Here is an 18630-nt window from a genome sequence, read left to right as displayed (position 1 = left end):
GCATGGTTTAAAATCAGGAAAGATGTGTGTCAGGGTTGTATCCTTTCACCATGCCTATTCAATCTGTACGCTGAGCAAATAATCTGAGAAGCCGGACTATACCACATGGCATCAGGATTGGAGGAAGACTCATTAACAACCTGCGTTATGCAGATGACACAATCTTGCTTGCTGAAAGTGAAGAGGACTTGAAGCACTTACTGGTGAAGATCAAAGACTACAGCCTTCAGTATGGATCACACCCTAACATAAGGAAAACAAAAACCCTTACAAACTGGACCAATAAGCAACATCGTGATAAATGGAGAAAAGGCTGAAGTTATCAAGGACTTCATTTTTCTTGGATCCACAATCAACCCCCACGGAAGCAGCAAAGAAATCAAACAATGCATTGTGTTGGGCAAATCCACGCAAAAAACCTCTTTAAAGTGTTGAAAAGCAAAGATGTCACTTTGAGGATTAAGGTGTGCCTGACCCAAGCCATAACTTCATATGTGTGTGAAAGCTGGACAATGAATAAAGAAGACCAAAGAAGAATTGATGCATTTGAATTGTGGTGTTGGCAAAGAATATTGAATAGACCATGGACTGCCAGAAAAATCAACAAATCTGTCTTGAAAGAAGTACAGCCAGAATGCTCCTTAGAAGCAAGACTTTGTCTCATGTACTTTGGACATGTTACCAGGAGGGACCAGTACCTAGAGAAGGACATCATCTTCAGTAAAGTAGAGGATCAGCGAAAGAGTAGAAGACCCTCAAGGGGATGGATTGACACAGTGACTGCAACAGTGGGCTCAAACAGAGCAATGATTGTGAGGATGGCACAGGACCAGGCAGTGTTTGTTCTATTGTACACAGTGTCGCTATGAGTTGGAACCCACTCAACGGCACCTAACAACAACAACAGCGCTTACGACCGTTTTTTATGATCTGTGTATTTTTTTATGTATGTATGTATTCGAGCCTTGGTGGCACCGTGGTTAAGAGCCTGGCTGCTAACCAAAAGGTCAGCAGTTCAAACCCACCAGCCACTCCTTGGAAACTCTCTGCAGCGGTTCTACTCTGTCCTGTAGGGTCACTATGAGTCGGAATCAACTCGACGACAGTGGGTTTTTTATGTATGTATTAAAATGTATCTGTAAATGCATATGTAATGTTTTCAACCCCTAAAGGCAAATAAAGGTGGGATTTATAAAAACACTGATAATAAAAGACAATAATAATGAAAACTAAAAAAAAATAAGGCATTCAGCTACCTCAGAATGGAACCTTGGAATGGAAAACCAGGTAAGTTGGGGACTACCTGTAAACTCAATACCTTTCAAACAAAAACTCCCCATTGCCCTCTCCCTCCCACCCCCGGTAACCATTAAGAATCTTTGGTTTCTGTTTATTTGCTTATTTTGTATAAGTGAGATCATATAGTATTTGTCCTTTTGCAACTGACTTACTTCACTCAGATGTGTTCAAGGTTCATCCATGTTGTGGCATGCACCAGGGCTTCGTTTCTCTTTATGGCTATGAAATAGTCCATTGTATGTATGGGCCATGTTTTGTTTATTCCAGCTGTGCTTTTTAACATGCAAGATGCTTCCAGGGGGAATGGAGGGACACTAAATGCCGTGATATGCATCTTACGTTGTTATCCCTGATTCCCACAAAAGCCCAGTAAGGAAATTGTTACCATTCCCACTTTAGAGATGAGAAAACTGAGGCTCAGGAAGGATGAGCCATTCTCCCAGGGCCACACAGTCAGGAAGAGTCTGATTCCAGATTCTAGCTCCTTTTACCATGCCACCCTGCTTCTTCTTATGCCCCCTGTACCAAGAAGTTGCACTTTCTTGAAAACCTGATATGCTTTTTTGGTGAGACCACAACTATAGCACTATCAGTTTCCCGCTTTTTCTTGGGGTGCCAGGAAGCTTAAGCTAAATTTAACCTTCAAATAAAGTCATCCTCGTCCCTCAAGTTCCTGGTAGAATTGCCTTTTGCTTTCCTGTATACGGTTTCTGATCTTTCTTTCTCACTTTATTTTTAACTGTCTGTTTTGAAGGAAGAGGCCTCCAGTTCCCTTTGAATTGTAAATAAAATGAACCACTTAAGGTGGAGAATTCACGACACTAACGGAAAAGAAAAACACCAAGCACCTGAGCTGTAAGAAAGGCAACGCGTAATACTCACACGAGCTCAATGGCCTCAACTCCTGCTCTGGAAACTTGTCCTGACTGAGAAATGCTCTGGCCCCCCTTTCTGGAAGGGACCCAGCGCAGTAGGCAGGCTGGTCAGGGAGCACACACAGGCCTCCAGTTCTACTTCCTTCTGTCTGTGCAGCTATCTCCTGCCAGAACGTCCCCCTCCGAAACCTCTGCAGTTTCTCCCGGATGCAGAAAGCATCTTTGTTCAACCTAATGCAGCTTTACCAGCTACACCCACACATGCCCACAAGCAGGGTTATGTCAGAGCAGCTGGAGCCAAGCGAAGCACTGCGGTGCAGGGGTGCTCCAGTCCCCCTCCCCTCCACGAGGGGCTCCAGAAACCTGCCTCTGTGCCGCATCTAGTCAGGGAGCTGCTCTGCTGTGGTCCTTCCTTTCCAGGCAGGGCAGAAATGACCCAGCTCAAGCCCTTGCCCTTTGGCTTTAGCCAGAAAAAGTTTGGAGAGGCTTAGCAGTTAAGAGCACCCTTCCTGGAGCCAAATTGCCCAGCACTGTCACTATGGAGCTGTGTGATCTTAGGCAAGTGACTTAACCTCTCTGTGCCTCCTTTCCTCATCTGTAAAATGGGAATGCTCATCATAGCTCTCAATTCTGAGAACCGTTGTTAGGATTAAATGAGCAAATACATGTAAAATGCGTGTTACTGTCTCCTGATGCTCCATTTCCACACCAACACGGAGTTTACCCCAGAAAATGGTAGTTCATATTAGTCTAGAATGGTGTCTTTGTGCTTTGTGGGGCCGGATGTTTCTGCTACAGAACAGTGTTTTTCAACAGTAGGCTGTGGCATGTTAGCACGCTGGGAATGAATTCAGTGAGTCAAGTTTAAAAAATGGAACAGGATAGAAAATACCAGAGTGTATTCCATGTAGTCAGGGCTGACATTCCTTCCTAAAACTTTGATTCTATTCACAGAGAGGTGTGTGTGGTGAGTGTATATTGCATTTCTCACTATAGGTCTCAGTCAACGCAACTGTAAAGCCACTGCCCTGGATGACGTAATGGTGATGGCAATGAGAGGCCAGAAAGGACAGGTTAGATCATTAGCCAAGGCCACATGGCTGGAAATGGTCAAGTCCAGGTGTGAACCCTGGAAAGTCTAACTCATAAGAACTCAGACTCAGAGGGGTGCTGAGAAGGGGCCAGGTGGGAGTACCAAGGACAAAGGAAGGGGGGTCCTAGGCCTTGCAGCCCCCACCCACCTGGGCTGTGCCCTGTCTGCTGGGGAATGGAATAATGACTCAGAGGTGTAGGGTCTATGGGATTCCTCAGGAGAGGGAACGGTGCTCCAGCACTTGATCCAGTGCCTGAGTTGGACCAAAGATTCCAAAATGACCCAGTGCGGGACAGCTCCGAGGCAGCCCAGATGAACTATGGCTGGGTCCAACTGAATGGAGGCTCCAAACTGAAATCCAGTCCTCATTTTTGTAAAACACGCACACTCAAAACTCAGGCTACCAGTTACCAGTTGCTGTCAAATCGACTCTGACCCATGGCGACCCCAGATGTATCACAGTAGAACTGTGCTCCACAGGGATTTCAAAGGCTGATTTTCAGAAGTAGGTTGCCAGGTCTTTCTTCCAATCTGCCTCTGGGTAGATTTGGACCTCCAACCTTTTGGTTATCATTTGAGCATGTTAACTAACTGTTTGTGGCAACCAGGGACTGCAAACTCAGGCTACTTGGGTTCAAACTCCAGCCCCACCACCTAGTAGCTGTGTGACCTAGGTGAGTCACTGTAGCCTCAGTTTCCTGACCTGAAGCAGAAGAGTAATAGAAGTTCCACCTGCCCCAGGGCTGCTGGAAGCCATAGTCCTGCTCCTGGCGCAAAGCAGATGCTCAGGAAAGACCACTTGGCTTTTTAAAAATCCTCTAATGCCCTCCTTGCCCAAGGCATGGGGGGAACATGGAAGGGGGTTGTGAGGGAAGTGGGGAGCAGCAGGGTTTGGGGTTAGGAGCCTGAAGTTAACCTCATGCCTTCCATACACTGTGGGTGACCCAGGGCTTGGCAACACTGATTTATTTCAGCAAGTATGTAACCTGCATAGCAGCCGGAGTGTCAGTTACAGTGCTAGGCTGGTGGGGGGGGGGGCGGTGGGGGAGCAGCACTGTACAAGCCAAAGCCCCACCCTCCCCCTCCTGGAGCTTATACTCTAGTGAGGAAGAGAAACTATGAACAATAAAAATAAGATACAATATCATAAAGTAGTCAGTGCTGCAAAGAAATATAAAGCAGGTTAAGAGGGGAGAGATGGGGAGGGGGGATGGAGTCAGGGAAGGTTTGGAGGGGAGAGGGAGGGAATGGGATGGAGTCAATGAAGGCCCCGCTGAGGTCAGGACATTTGGGCAGAACAATGAGCTGGATGAGGTGAGGGAGGAGCCATGCAGACACCTGAGGGAAGAGCATTTTAGGCAGAGAGAACAGCCAGTGCAAAACATGTTGGAATGGCAGCAAGGAGGCTGGGGGAGGTGAGGGTGGAGTGAGATGGCTAAAAGGGTGATGAGAAGCAGAGGAAGGGTTCTGAACTGACCTGGGAGTGGTGGGCTACAATTTACTTGTTAAAAAAGTCTATTACATATCTATTTCCTTGTTATATCAGCTGAAATGGCCTAGATGCAAGAATACCCCAGTAGCAACAAGCACATCTAGAGCCCAGATCCTGGCTTCTAACACCTTCCTCCTCAATAAAAAGAACCAGGGCTCCTTGGAGGAATGGGTGGTTCTAGGACTGGGGTAGGAAATATGTAAGATGAACCTGGACAAGGATGAGAAGGCAGGAGGCGACAGGAAAAACTCGTAATAAGGAAACCAAGGTCGAGAAGGGGAGAGTGTTGACATGGCGTGGAGTTGGCAACCAATGTCACAAAACAATACGTGTACTAGTTGTTTAATGAGAAGCTAGTTTGTTCTGTAAACCTTCATCTAAAGTAGAATTTAAAAAAAAAAAAAAGATAAGCCTGGAGCGTTGTATAGTGCTAGAAAGTAAGGAAGTACATAAAAAACAAAACAACATGAAACACAATAATTGGGGGTATGTCAAAGGGACACAGGGACCAACGGAAAGAGCTCCCAATGGCCGAAACTGGAACAATGTGAGCAACAAAACAAAGTATCCCTAGCTTTTAACAATGGATTATCTAACACAATAACAAATGCACAAACAGCAAAAGACAAAATAAATACATGGGACTTCATAAAAATTAAAAACTTCCATTCATTAAAAGACTTTACCAAAAAAGTGAAAAGACAAGTCACAGACTAGGAGAATATCTTTGGAAACCATATATCTGATAAGAATCTAATAACCAAAATATATACAAAACTTCAACAATTTAACAAAAAAAAAAGACAACCCAATCATAAAATAGGAAAAGGCCTTGAATAGACATTTCACCAAAGAGGACATTCAGATGGCCACCAAACACATGAAAAGATGCTCAACACCATTAGCCATCCAAAACCAAAACCAAACCCACTGCCCTGGAGTCGATTCGGACTCATAGCGACCCTATAGGACAGAGCAGAACTGCCCAATAGAGTTTCCAAGGAGCGCCTGGTGGACTCAAATTGCCAAGCTCTTGGTTAGCAGCCATAGCACTTAACCACTATGCCACCAGGGTTTCCCATTAGCTGTCAGAGAGAGGTAAATCAAAACCACAATGTGATATCGTTTCACTCCCACTAGAATGGCTAAGCCTGGAGCCCTGGTAGTACATTGGTTAAGCACTTGACTGCTAACTGAAAGGTCAGCGATTTCAACCCACCAGAGACTCCACGGGAGAAAGATGTGACAGTCTGCTTCTGTAAAGAGTTACAGCCTTGGGAGGCCTATGGCTTAGTTTTACTCTGGCCTATAGGGTCACCATGAGCTGAATCAACTTGATGACAACAGGCTTGGTGTTTTTTCTTTCTTTCTTTTTTCTGAGGAGGCTGAGATTTAAAAACAAACCAAAACAGAAAATGACAAATGTTGGCGAGGACGTGGGGGAAATTGGAAGCCTTATCCATTGCTGGTGAGAATGCAAAATGGTACAGCCCTTGTGGAAAACAGTGTGGCGGTTCCTCAAAAAACTAAAAATAGAACTACCATATGACCAAATTTCAGAGTCTCTTCTGACACCCATTTTGGTCTTTTCTTTCTTTCCTGTCTTTTTAATGACCTCTTGCTTTCTCCATGTAGAATATCGTTGATGTCATCCCATAACTCTTCCGGTCTTCAGTCATTAGTGTGCGATGTGTCAAATCTGTTCTTGAGATGGTATCTAAATTTGGGTGGGATACGCTCAAGGTCGTATTTTGGCTCTCATGGACTTGTTTTAATTTTCTTCAGCTTCAACTTGAACTTGCATATGAGCAATTGATGGTCTGTTCCACAGTTGGCCCCTGGCCTTGTTCTGAATGATGACATTGAGCTTTTCCAATATTTCTTGCCACAGATGTAGTTGACTTGAGTTCTGTGTTTTCCAACGGGTGATGTTGAAAAAGTTATTTGCAATGAATAAGTCGTTGGTCTTGCAAAATTCTATCATGCAATATCCGGCATTGTTTCTATCACCAAGGCCATATTTTACAACTTTGGCATGCAAGTAAAATTTTGCTGAAGATAATTCAGAAATGGTTGGAGCAATACATTGACAGGCAACTGCCAGAAATTCAAGGTGGATTCAGAAGAGGATGTAGAACAAAGGATATCATTGCTGATGTCAGATGAATCTTGGCTGAAAGCAGAGAATACCAGAAAGATATTTACCTGTGTTTAATTGACTATGCAAAGGCTTTCGACTAGGTGGATCATAGCAAATTATGGATAACATTTTGAAGAATGGGAATTCCAGAACAGTTAATTGTGCTCATGAGAAACCTGTACATAAACAAAGAGGCAGTCCTTCAAACAAAACAGAGGATACTGCGTGGTTTGAAGTCAGGAAAGGTATGTATCAAGGTTGTATCCTTTCATCATACTTATTCAGTCTGTATGCTGAGCAAATGATCTGAGAAGGTGGACTATATGAAGAAGATCGGGGGATCAGTACTGGAGGAACACTCAGTGTTAACAACCTGCGATATGCAGATGACACAACCTTGCTTGCTGAAAGCAAAGAGAACTTGAAGCACTTACTGACAAAGATCAAAGACTACAGCCTTCAGTATGGACTACAGCTCGACATAAAGAAAACAAAAATCTTCATAACTGCACAAGTAAGCAACATCATGATAAACAGAGAAAAGATTGAAGATGTCAAGGATTTCATTTTACTTGGATCCACAGTCAACACCCATGGAAGCAGCAGTCAAGAAATCAGATGACACACTGCACTGGGCAAATCTGCTACAAAAGACCTCTTTAAAGTATTAAAAACCAAAGATGCCACTTTGAGGGCTAAGGTGTGCCTGACCCAAGCCATGGTATTTTCAAAAGCCTCGTATACATGTAAAAGCTGAACAATGAATAAGAAGGACTGAAGAAGAATTGATGCCTTTCAGTTATGGTGTTGGTGAAGAATATTGACTATACCATGAACTGCCAGAAGAACAAACAAGCCTGTTTTGGAACAAGTACAGCCAGAATGCTTCTTGGAAGCAGGTATGGCAAGACTTCACCTCATATGCTTTGGACATATTATCAGGAGGAACCAGTTCCTGGAGGAGAACATCATGCTTAGTAAGGTAGAGGATTAGTGAAAAAGAGGAAGATCCTCAGTGAGGTGGATTGACACAGTGACTGCAAAAATGGGCTCAAACATAACAATAATTGTGAGGATGGTGCAGGATGGGGCAGTGTTTTGTTCTGTTGTACATAACATTTCTATGAGTCAAAACAGACTTGACAGCACCTAACACCAACAACCATGTGACCCAGCCATTCCACTTCTAGCTATATACCCAAAAGATGTGAAACCAGATACTCAAACAGACTTGGACACCACCGTTCATTGCTGCACTATTCACAATAGCCCAAAAGTGGAAACACTCTAAATGCCTGTAACAGATGAATGGGCCAACAAAATGTGATAATGCATATAATGGTATACTACTCAGCCAGCAGAAGAAATGAAGTCTTGATACATACTACAATATGGTTGGAGTTTAAAGACATTATACTGAGTGAAATCAGTCGATCACAAAAGGACAAATATTGTATGACCTCACTTACATTAAAAAAAAAAAAAAGAAAAAGAAAAAGCAAATGTATAGAGACCAATGTTTATTAGTGGTTACCAGGGGTGGGAGGGAGGGGGAAAAGGGGAGGTAGTTGACTTTTATACTGAATTTTGGTTTACGGTGATGGAAAAATCTCATTGGTTAAGGGCAGGGTTACACAGCTGATTATTGTAATTCCTGTCAATAAGTTGTATACCTGTAAAAAATTGAATTGGCAAAAGTTGTGTGATAGATATATTTACAACAATGACAATAAAATAAAATAAAAGTAGCTGCTGTGGCTGCTTATGTACAACCAAACACCTCATGGGATTTGGTTCCTTGGTTTGGAGGTTTAGGGTCATGATTTCATGGGACATCCCAGTTTTTTGGCCTAATAACATGTTCAGTGCTTCTGCTCTACCTCCTGTTCTGTTGTGTAGTGTGCGGGGTCTTAAAAGCTTGCACGGCACAACAATTGGTCTCTACCGGCCTGGAGCAACAGGAAAAACAGTCAGGAATAGGAGAAGGAAATGGAATGTGTGGCTAATTGCCTCCACGAACAACTGCCTCCTTTGCCATGAGACCAGAAGAACTAGATGGTGCCCAGCTACAATTACTGAATATTTTTATCAAAGATTCATAGAAGAGTCTTGATCAAAAGGGGGAAATGCAGAAGAGAATTTCAAATTTTCATGGACTCTATATTTTCTGGAGGCATGGAGGCTGAATGAACCCCTGAAACTATTGCTCTGAGATCATCTTTAAACCTTAAGCCAAAAATATCCCCCTAAGTCTCCTTAAAACCAAACAATAGTTTAGCTTCACCAGTAAAAAAAAGTCTGCCTTGGGCATTATGCTCTTTTAAGAACTATCTATTTGGGATCAAATTGACAACAGCAACTTGAAAGATTAGATAGGGACCTTAGGGGGAAGTGAGTTGGTGTTAATGGAGGAGGAACAACTCAGAAAAGGAGGATGAGAATGGTTGCACAATTTGATGAATGTAACCAATATCACTGGATTGTACATGCAGAGGCTGTTGAACTAGTGTTTGTCTTGCTGTGTATATTCTCAGCAAAAACAACAAAATAAATTAAATTTAAAAAAAGTATCATTTGATTACAGCCCAAAATATAAAATTGTGAGTCTACACTGATATAAATAATCGGGAAGAATAAATAAATCTCCTGTGCAGAATAATTTTAAATCATTTGGTATCTATTTTGCTCTCAAGAAGGGGGACTCTAACTCCCCCTCCTTAAGAATGGGCTGCACCTAGTGACTTCCTTTCAAAGAGTACAGTATGGAAAGGGGAGGCGACTTTACAGAGGAGATCCCCTACCTCAGCCAGGTCAAGGTCAAGGTCATCTTAAGTCATGTTGATAGCATGTAGCAATTGATGTGATGAGGAGGGCACCTTACTTCTGCGGTCTTTCTCCCAGGGACCCATAACCCCAGTCTAATCATAATAAAAACATAAGAGAAATGATGGACAGTCTACGAAATATCTCACCAGTATTCCTTAAAACTGTGAAGGTTATCAAAAACAAAGAAAGTCCCAAGAACAGTCACAGGAGCATGACAACTCAATGTACTGTGGTATCCTGGCTGAGATCCTGGAACAGAAAAAGGACATTAGATTAAAACTAAGGAAATCTCAATAAAGTACGGACTTTAGCTAATAAGGTAACAACATCAGTTCCTTAGTTGTCCAGCTCAGTGGTAGAATTCTCAACCTCCATGTGGAAGACCGGGGGTTTGATTCCCAGCCAAAGCACCTCAAGTGCAGCCACCACTGTGGGTCGGTGGAAGCTTGTGTGTTGCCGTGATAATGAACAGGTTTCAGCAGAGATTCCAGACCAAGATGGACTAGGAAGAAAAGCCTGGCAATCTACTCCCAAAAACCAATGAAAACCCTATAGATCACCACAGTCTGATCCAGCTGGTCACGGGGATGACCCAGTGCCTGGCGACATTTCATTTCATTGTACGTGGGGTTGCCACGAGTCAGGGGCTGACTTGATGCCAGCTAAAAAGAACTACAAGTTGTGACAAATGTACAATAATAACGTAAGATGTTAACAATAGGGGGAACTGGGTTTGAAGTATATGGCCTCATTCAATATGGCCTGCATTTCAATCCAGGGAAATGCAGGATGGCAAGAGCAACAGTGCCCAGACCAAGGCCATGAAAATGGTGGAAATGTATGAAGGTATATGCCAACTTCTTGTTCCAGGGACTTTCCTCCATGCATCCATGTGGCTATAGGGTAGCCTCCTATCAGATATGCTTGCCCAACATGACCTTGACCCCTGCCCAAGTTGATTGGACTAGGGTTGTCACCTGACCCAAACTAAGCCAATCAGTCACTTCCCCAGGAAAATGGAATTAGAAACAAGAGAGGTGAGTTAGTGACTCTTTAGGTAACTATAGCTTGGGAGTTGTAACGGTAAGCTGGGGAGCTGTGGGGGTCTTAAGCCCATCATATAGACTAAAGAAATTAGAGATCCTGATATGCAGAGAGAGATTGAGAGAGAATCATGAAACATGACAGACAGGAAGAGAAGAACATAGACAAGAGTCAGAGATTTCAGGCAACTTCCCAGCTCCTGATTCCTGCATTTTTTTGAGATCCACCACCTTCTTCATTCTGTGAAAGCCCTCTACCACTTCTATCTTATTTGCATTTTCTGTTTAAACCTTCTTGAGTGGCTTTCTGTTTGAAACCAAACAAATTCCAACTGGTACAGAAACTGTTGTCAGGAGAAACTGTTTTTCAAAGAAAGTATGAAACTAACTGCATTGAGAAGGAGGGAGAAGCAATGAGGATTCATTCCTTCAGTTCTGGATGGGACACTGGCGGTTCTTGTTACGTGGTAACAAATCAGTTCAACAATGGGACTAAGAGCACGTGCCAACGGAGGCTGAAGCTTAGAAAATTTTGGAGCAAAATGCCCAGGATATCAGTGTTATGGACTGAATTGTATCTCCCAAAAATGTGTGTCAATTTGGCTAAGCCATGATGCCCAGTATTGTGTGATTGTCCACCATTTTGTCATCTGATGTAATTTTCCTATGTGCTGTAATTCCTACTTCTATGATGTTAATAAGGCAGGATTACAAGCAGTTATGTTAATGAGGCAGGACTCAATCTACAAGATTAGGTTGTATTTTAAGTCATTCTTTTTTGAGATATAAAAGAGAGAAGCAAGCAGAGAGACAGGGGGAACCTCATATCACCACAGCCAGGAGAATAATGTGTCATTTGGATCCAGGGTCCCTGTGCTGAGAATCTCCTCCACCAGGGGAAGATTGATGGCAAGGACTTTCTTCCAGGGCTGACAGAGAGACAAAGCCTTCACCTCGAGCTGGCACCCTGAGTTCAGACTTCTAGCCCAGTAGACCATGAAAGAATAAATTTCTCTTTGTTAAAACCGTCCACTTGTGGTATTTCTGTTATAGCTGCGCTAGATAATTAGATAAGACAATCAGTATGTGAGCCACTTCTAGCAGTCTTTGGCAGGTGCTACGGATACGCTTCAGTTCATTTGCGCTCAAGATCGGGGGGAAAAAAAACAGAGGAAATATTTAATTCTACTAAGGGAAATTCTTTCCTCTTATAGCCAGTGACTACCAAGGGACAGGTAATTATGTACCTGTTGCAAAGTAGCAGCCACATTCTCTGCCACAGCCTGTTTCTAAAACCAAAGTTGACACACAATAGAAAAGTCTATAAGCTTAGCAACTGCAATGGGGATATCTGGGAAGAACCGCAGAAGTGAACAACCCTTAATCTTTGGTACCTCTAAAATACCTCTTCTTATCAGACATACATGATGCTGCCTCCCGTTGTCAAGTGTCATGAGGGCAGGCAGGGGTAGAATTCCAAGAGAAATTAGAGGAAAAAATGCCTTCTGCCACCCTGAGCAACCCTTAGGCTGAAAGTAGAAACTGGCTACCATGCTGGTTGCTAAGAAACCCAAACCCTGGGCCGTGGTTCAGTCTAAGGCTGAGTATTCAAATGGACAAGATTTCATGGCACTGGTTATTGGCAAATGGCAGGCCCCAAAATAAAACTGACAAGCAACCAACTAGGGTCTTATGAGAGTTAAAATTCCAAGAAACCCTCAAGTCTGGCAAATTGGGGCTTGTGACATCTCATCCTCTTTGATGTTTCCTGGGCCCAAGTACCAGCACCAAGAAGCTGGCTGCTCATAGGGAAAAAAGCCTTCTTAAGGTCCTTCTCACTTGAGAAAACTTGAAAGACTCTAGACAAGGGATCCTTTCCTGGTGAGCAGAACCTGAGATAACCATGTTTGCCAACCAAGGAGCTCACTGCACAGCCAAGGAAATCAACCAGCCATTCATTGTTCCTAGTGTTTAATTTACTCTACCCTTCCAGAAGACCATGGCATGCGTTTTGTATGGAGCTCGCATCTTTTGCTCTATAGATCAAATATGGCAGGAGAGGTTAAATGGATCACTTAGTCTATCTCTTGAGGGGGATCCTGGGAAGAAACAGAGGGGGATATATACCAGCTGGAGATGGTGGGCTCTGAGAAAGGAGGCCCTGGATGCAATACTTCAACATGACTTGGGTTGCCTCTTGTTTGACAGGGGGAGAGGTATTTGTGGTTGACTTTGTTTTATGACAGGACTGGGTTAAGTAGGGACAACCGGAGTGGGGATATTTGGGAAAAGCCACAGGAGGTGAGCAAGGGTATGTGTGCTGGGCAACCCCAGAATGGAATGCACTAGAGAGGACCCTATTGGCTTTTAGGCTATTAGTATGTCTGCCCATCTCCCCTTTTCTGGGAACCCTCCTGTCTTAGTCATCTAGTGCTGCCACAACAGAAATACCACAAGTGGATGGCTTTAACAAAGAAGTTTATTCTCTCACAGTCTGGTAGGCTAGAAGTCCAAATTCAGGCTTCAGCTCCAGGGGAAGTGTTTTTCTGTCTGCTGGCTCTGGAGGAAGGTCCTTGTCCTCAATCTTCCCCTGGTCGAGGATCTTCTCATGTGCGGGGAACCTGGGTCCAAAGGACGCGCTCTGCTCCTGGTGCTGCTTTCTTGGTGGTAGGAGGTCCTCTACTCTCCACTTGCTTCCCTTTCTTTTTTATCTCTTGAGAGATGAAAGGGGGTACAGGCCACACCCCAGAGAAACTCCTTTTATATTGGATCAGGGAGGTGACCTGAGTAAGGGTGGTGTTACATCCCACCCTAATCCTCTTAATATAAAATTACAATCACAACATGGAGGACAACCACACAATACTGGGAATCATGGCCTAAGCAAGTTGATACACACACTTTTGGGTGGACATAATTCAATCCAGGATACCTCCTTTACATAACAATGAGGACAGATGCTCAGCAGACAAACTTGACCACTAGCTGCAACTAACTGGACCAGAAGAAGGGTCTGATCCAAGACAGGCCAGCCAACCCCTCCCCAGGAATGTGGACTTAGGCCAGGCAATAGTTCTCTTTGTGTGAATGGACTCAGGACACACCAAATTGGCTGCTGTGATGTGGGTGGGCAAGTGGGGACAGGCAAGCAGAAGGGAGATAGGGAAGGACTGCCTGGTCCCAGTACTACTCCAAGGCTGGGCTGCATCTCTGGCTTCTGTGAGAGCACCCTGCACCCTTGCTATGAAGTCCCCTTTCCTGCTTGAGCTAACATGAACTGGCTTCTCATACTGAAATCATTTTTGGGCTCAGACAGGTCCCTGCTAGGGCACTGGCTGAGACTGGCTTGAGAACAAGACGGAGACCCAGTCATCCGAATGGAGCTGACCCAGGCAGCCTCTCTCCACCTTGCCCTTCATGCAGCACCATAGCAGGGACTTTCGGCTCCAGAACATCCCAGGCTATCTCTCTGACTCTGGACCTTTGCACACACTGTTCCTTTTGCCTGGAGTTCACTACCCCAACTTTCCTTCTGTCTGTCCCTCAATTTACTTGCCCATCGAACACTGATCGGCAGCCTTAGGGCTCAGCACAGAGGTACCTATATGGCGCCCTTGCCCAAAGGGGCCCCCTCTTTACTCTAGCCCTAGGCCACCCCCACCCTGTCTACTCAGCTGCTTCGGTGGCTGAGGTCTTACATCAGACTCTCAGAGACCTGGGTCAGCCAGGCTGACTAACTGGTCAGAGTGACCCCTCTGCCCTACCTGGAAAAATATGGGTTTGGCCTGGAAAACAGGCAGTTTTCAGCGTGGGGATGGGAATTTAGGAACCCCCTGCTCCTCCCACAGGGCTGGACACTTGCCCACCTCCACCCCCAGCCTCCACGAGCTTCCTCCTTCCACTCTGAGCTGGAGATCATGGAGTCCAAAGCTTGGCAGACACCTGGACACACCTAGCACAGCCATTTCCCCAGCCTCACAAAGCCCCCTTGAACCCCTCTGACCCCAGGCTTCCTTCCCAGGCAGGCTCCTGCCTTCAACGCCCTGCTACTCCCTGTAATGAAAGCGCGATGGTGCAAAATTCGTTGGGGAGAAAAACAGGAAGTGGAGCTGAAAGCAAGGCTGCAGAAGCGCTAGCTACCCAAGCGCTTGTGGCAGCCCCCTCCCACCCACAGCCTTACAGGAAAGTGGTGAGGGGGCTGCCCCAGCCCAGCTGCGGGGGCGGGGCGGGACGAGGGGAGAGTCCAGCAGGTATGGCTTGGCCAGGAGGGGCTTTAATTTTAGACCAAACCTCACATCTGTGGCCTGTGTTTTACATCTTATTGCACCTTCTTACAACAACTCAGAAAAAGGTTAGTATTATTGTTAGCTGTGGTCAAGTCGATTCCACCTCATAGCGACCCCGTGTGTTACACAGTAGAACTGCCCCATAGGGTTTTCCAGGCTGTAATCTTTATGGAAGCAGATCTCCAGGTCTTTTTCTCACACTGAGATAATGGATGGGTTCCATCCGCCAACCTTTCAGTTAGCGCCATCAGGGCCCCTAAGGTAAGTATAATGACCCCATTTTACAGATGAGCAAACCCACTCAGAGAAGTGACTTGGCCAAGGTCACACGGCCTTTCCCACGGCTGGGTCATGGCTCCTTGATTCTTTCTCAGACTTTGATTTCTATTTGTGGTCTGTTTTTGTTTTAGGCCTGTGAGCTCACAGTAGGGGGTGGGGAGGGCAGGAGGAGCCAAGGCTGTTTCTGGTTTCATCATCTCGGCCCATCTGATTGGGTAGTAAGAAGGGAAGCAGAGGCTGGTGCTGAGGGCCCATCCTGTGAGGTTCTGGTTTCTGCCCTGTCTGAGCTGAGCTGGGGGTAACTGAGTGCCCTAATCTCTTTGCTAATGAAGAGGAGACTGAGGGCCAGGGAGGCTCACCAGCCAATCAGCAGCAAAGGGAGGCCACTAACTCCCCAAAAAACAAAATCAAATGTTTATAACATTGATTAGGCTGAGAACCCAGGGCTTCCACTGAGTTCGGGACTCTTCTCCGTCCCAGGCCTGGAACTTGGGGTAACCCCAATCCTATAGATTTATCCCTGAAAGGCAATTAAAGGCTCTTTCAGGCATCATTAAAATGAGACACGGGGAAGAGGGGCCTCAAGATGACCTAAAGGGAGTGAGAAAATGGAGGTGTGGAGAGAAGCCCCTGAAAACCCCCAGCCTACCCAGGCCCAAGCCCCCACCTGGAGTTTCCGGGTCATGAAGTCCTGCTCACTCATGAAGACCATGGCAGGCAAACCCAGGCTTCTGGGCCCTCCCACCCTTGTGCTACCCTGGACTTCTGGGAGTTCCCACCCCCATGCCTACCCCTGCCCAAGAGCCTTCGGGTATCCGAGGCCTGGGAGGTGACACTACTCTAATTGCCCAGGCTTCTCCCAGGCCTGATGCCCAGGTCCCCCCCCACCACCACACCCACACCTCCATCCTGACTGCTGCCTCTGATGCTGAAGGCCAGATTGTTTATCCCAGCTGCCTCTGGGCATCCCCCCAACTTTCCACAGAGCCTTCAGACTCAGCACATCACAAACCCAGCTCTGGGCCCACAGGGCTGGCCACCTCTCAGGTCTCCCTCACCCAGTCACTGAGGTTGACACAGCGGTGTGGTGCGGCCGTCACTCACCTGCCCCAATCTCCCTCCATGGCTGGAGGAGGGGGTAGCTTTCCCAGAAGCCCGAGGGACTGCTGGAACTGCAGCAGGAGCCAGGCTGGGAATCAGCAGTTCCTCCACTGCTCTGATTGAGGGGTGGGCTCTTCACCACCAGCTGCCTCTGCTCCTGCTCATGCTGGGCACGAGGGCTGCAGAACAGGACGAAAAAGAGGGTCCCAGTCTTCAGCATCAAGGACATTCCCTCCTCCCTCTGCCCTCTTTGGGTAGCAGTCCCACCCCCAACCCCGGCACTGAGCAGCACTCAGGGGTTAGCAGGGAAAGTGGACCTGATGTGGGAGATCTGGCCTCCTTTCTTCCGTTGCAGAGATGCCACTTCTGGTCCCCAGCCACTTCGGTAATAAAAGAGAACTATAATAATGAGTTAATGAACCCTGGTGGCCCAACGGTTAAGCACTTGGCTGCTAACCGAAAGGCTGGCAGTTCTAAACCACTCAGTGGCTCCGTGGGAGAAAAACTTGGTGATCTGCTCGAGTAAAGCTTACAGCCTAGAAAACCCTTTGGGGCGGTTCTATTCTTAACACATAGGGTCGCCATGAGTCAAAATTGACCCAAGGGCACCTAACAATATAATAATAAATTAATATATGTAAAGTGCTTAGAACAGTGCCTGATCGTTGGCGAGGGTGCCAATACTGTGCATATTTATTATTATTATTATCTAATTTAATTCTTACAACAACCTGTTAGGTCCGTATTACGCTCCTGTTTTATAAGCGATGACTTTGAAGCAGACGGTTGAAGCCATTTACAAAACATTAAGTGGCTGAACAGGGATTTCAACCTAAGTCTGTCCAAAGCTTGTGCTCTGAGGCACTGTGCATTGAAGTTCCCAACAGGAGGACTGGATGACAAAGAGGCGGAGATGGAGTCCATGTAGGAAGCCTTGCCCATGCCTGGTCCAACTTCCCTCCACGACCCTGCATCTGCTGGCTCTCTTGACAGCTGGGCTTGCCAATTCGGCTTCCAGGGAAGCACGACGCGCCATCTGGTGGCGATGAGGAGAAACGCACCACTTTCCTCCCGCACATCACGGAGTTCGAGCTGGCTCTCAGCTGCACATCTGGCTGAAGTTCACCCCGATTTCCACCAAACCAGCGATATTAGAACGTGGAATTCACTGTCCTTCCTGCCCAGCTTCCTCCAGGGACGGGGAAATGCATGTCAAACCTTGCGTTGCTGTGTTTGGGCTGCTGATGATTGGGGGACGGCAGAACTCATTTAGCCCATATGGTGCCACAGAAAATATTTTTACGTTCCCCCCAAACTGTCCATTCCTTTCTTAATTCCTGCACTGCAGGTGGCAGATGATTCCAGGGCCACTTTCCCCTTGGCTTGATGCTGGGTGGAACACTCTGCCTCTTACCTTCACATCTCACTCTCCCAGCTCTGGCAGCTCTGTGCAGGGGTGCCCAGCCCATGTCCCCTCTTGGGCTGGCCTCCCAGCATCTCCCCCCGGGTCACTGGACCACCCCTCCAACTGAATCTATCCAAACCTACGCCCCACCCAGCCTGCCTTCCTCCTGGGCATCCTTCCTGCTTCAGTGAAAGTCGACACCAAGGCAGAAGCCCCAGTCACATTTCACTTCCCTCCCCACCCCCTCAGGCAGGTGTCACTGCTCTTTGAGCCCATCAAGGCACAGGGGCTCCAGGCTTCACCCATTCATTCAACACGTGTTTATCAAGTGCCACGCATGCATGGTCCCACCCACTGAAGATACAGCAGCAACCAAGACAGTGAGGGCCCCACCCTTGAGGACATTGTAATGGAGGCAGGGGGGAAACTCACAGAAATAAACAAGAAACAACAATACATTCATAATACATTGCAGAATAAGTTGGGAGGAGACTAAAGCAGGATGGGGGTCCAGGTGCTAGACCCTAGCGCCTACCAAACAGGCTCAGGCTCCAGCACCCTAGTCAGGCCACTGCTGCCCTTACCCACATGCCACCTTCCAACACTCAGCTCTGGGCTGCTGACTCCTGCAAGGGCACCCCCCCCACCCCAGGCTCTGATTCCCCCACCATGTCGCCCTCTGTGTGCATTCTCTCCTCACCCTTCTGGGGCTCCAGCACCCCCCTTTACCCAGGGAGATGCCTGCACACAGGGCCCCACCTAATGTCTTTGGACTGAATTGTTAAAGAAGG

The 18630-nt window shown here is 46.4% G+C and overlaps 1 protein-coding gene across 1 annotated transcript in view; it reads right to left on the bottom strand.

Moving 5' to 3' along the window:
* The window catches only part of PIK3CD (phosphatidylinositol-4,5-bisphosphate 3-kinase catalytic subunit delta), a 74712-nt gene extending 72401 nt beyond the window's left edge, over positions 1–2311 (bottom strand). The window contains exon 1 of the mRNA XM_064281235.1: positions 2182–2311. The gene's annotated coding sequence lies outside the window, so the exon portion shown is untranslated. The remainder of the gene's footprint in view (positions 1–2181) is intronic.
* Positions 2312–18630: the final 16319 nt, after the last annotated feature.

The sequence above is a fragment of the Loxodonta africana genome, chromosome 3 (genome assembly GCF_030014295.1).
Source record: "Loxodonta africana isolate mLoxAfr1 chromosome 3, mLoxAfr1.hap2, whole genome shotgun sequence".
NCBI lineage: Eukaryota > Metazoa > Chordata > Mammalia > Proboscidea > Elephantidae > Loxodonta > Loxodonta africana.
The sequence above is the reverse complement of the archived record's forward strand: the minus strand, read 5'-3'. Positions and strand labels throughout refer to the sequence as shown.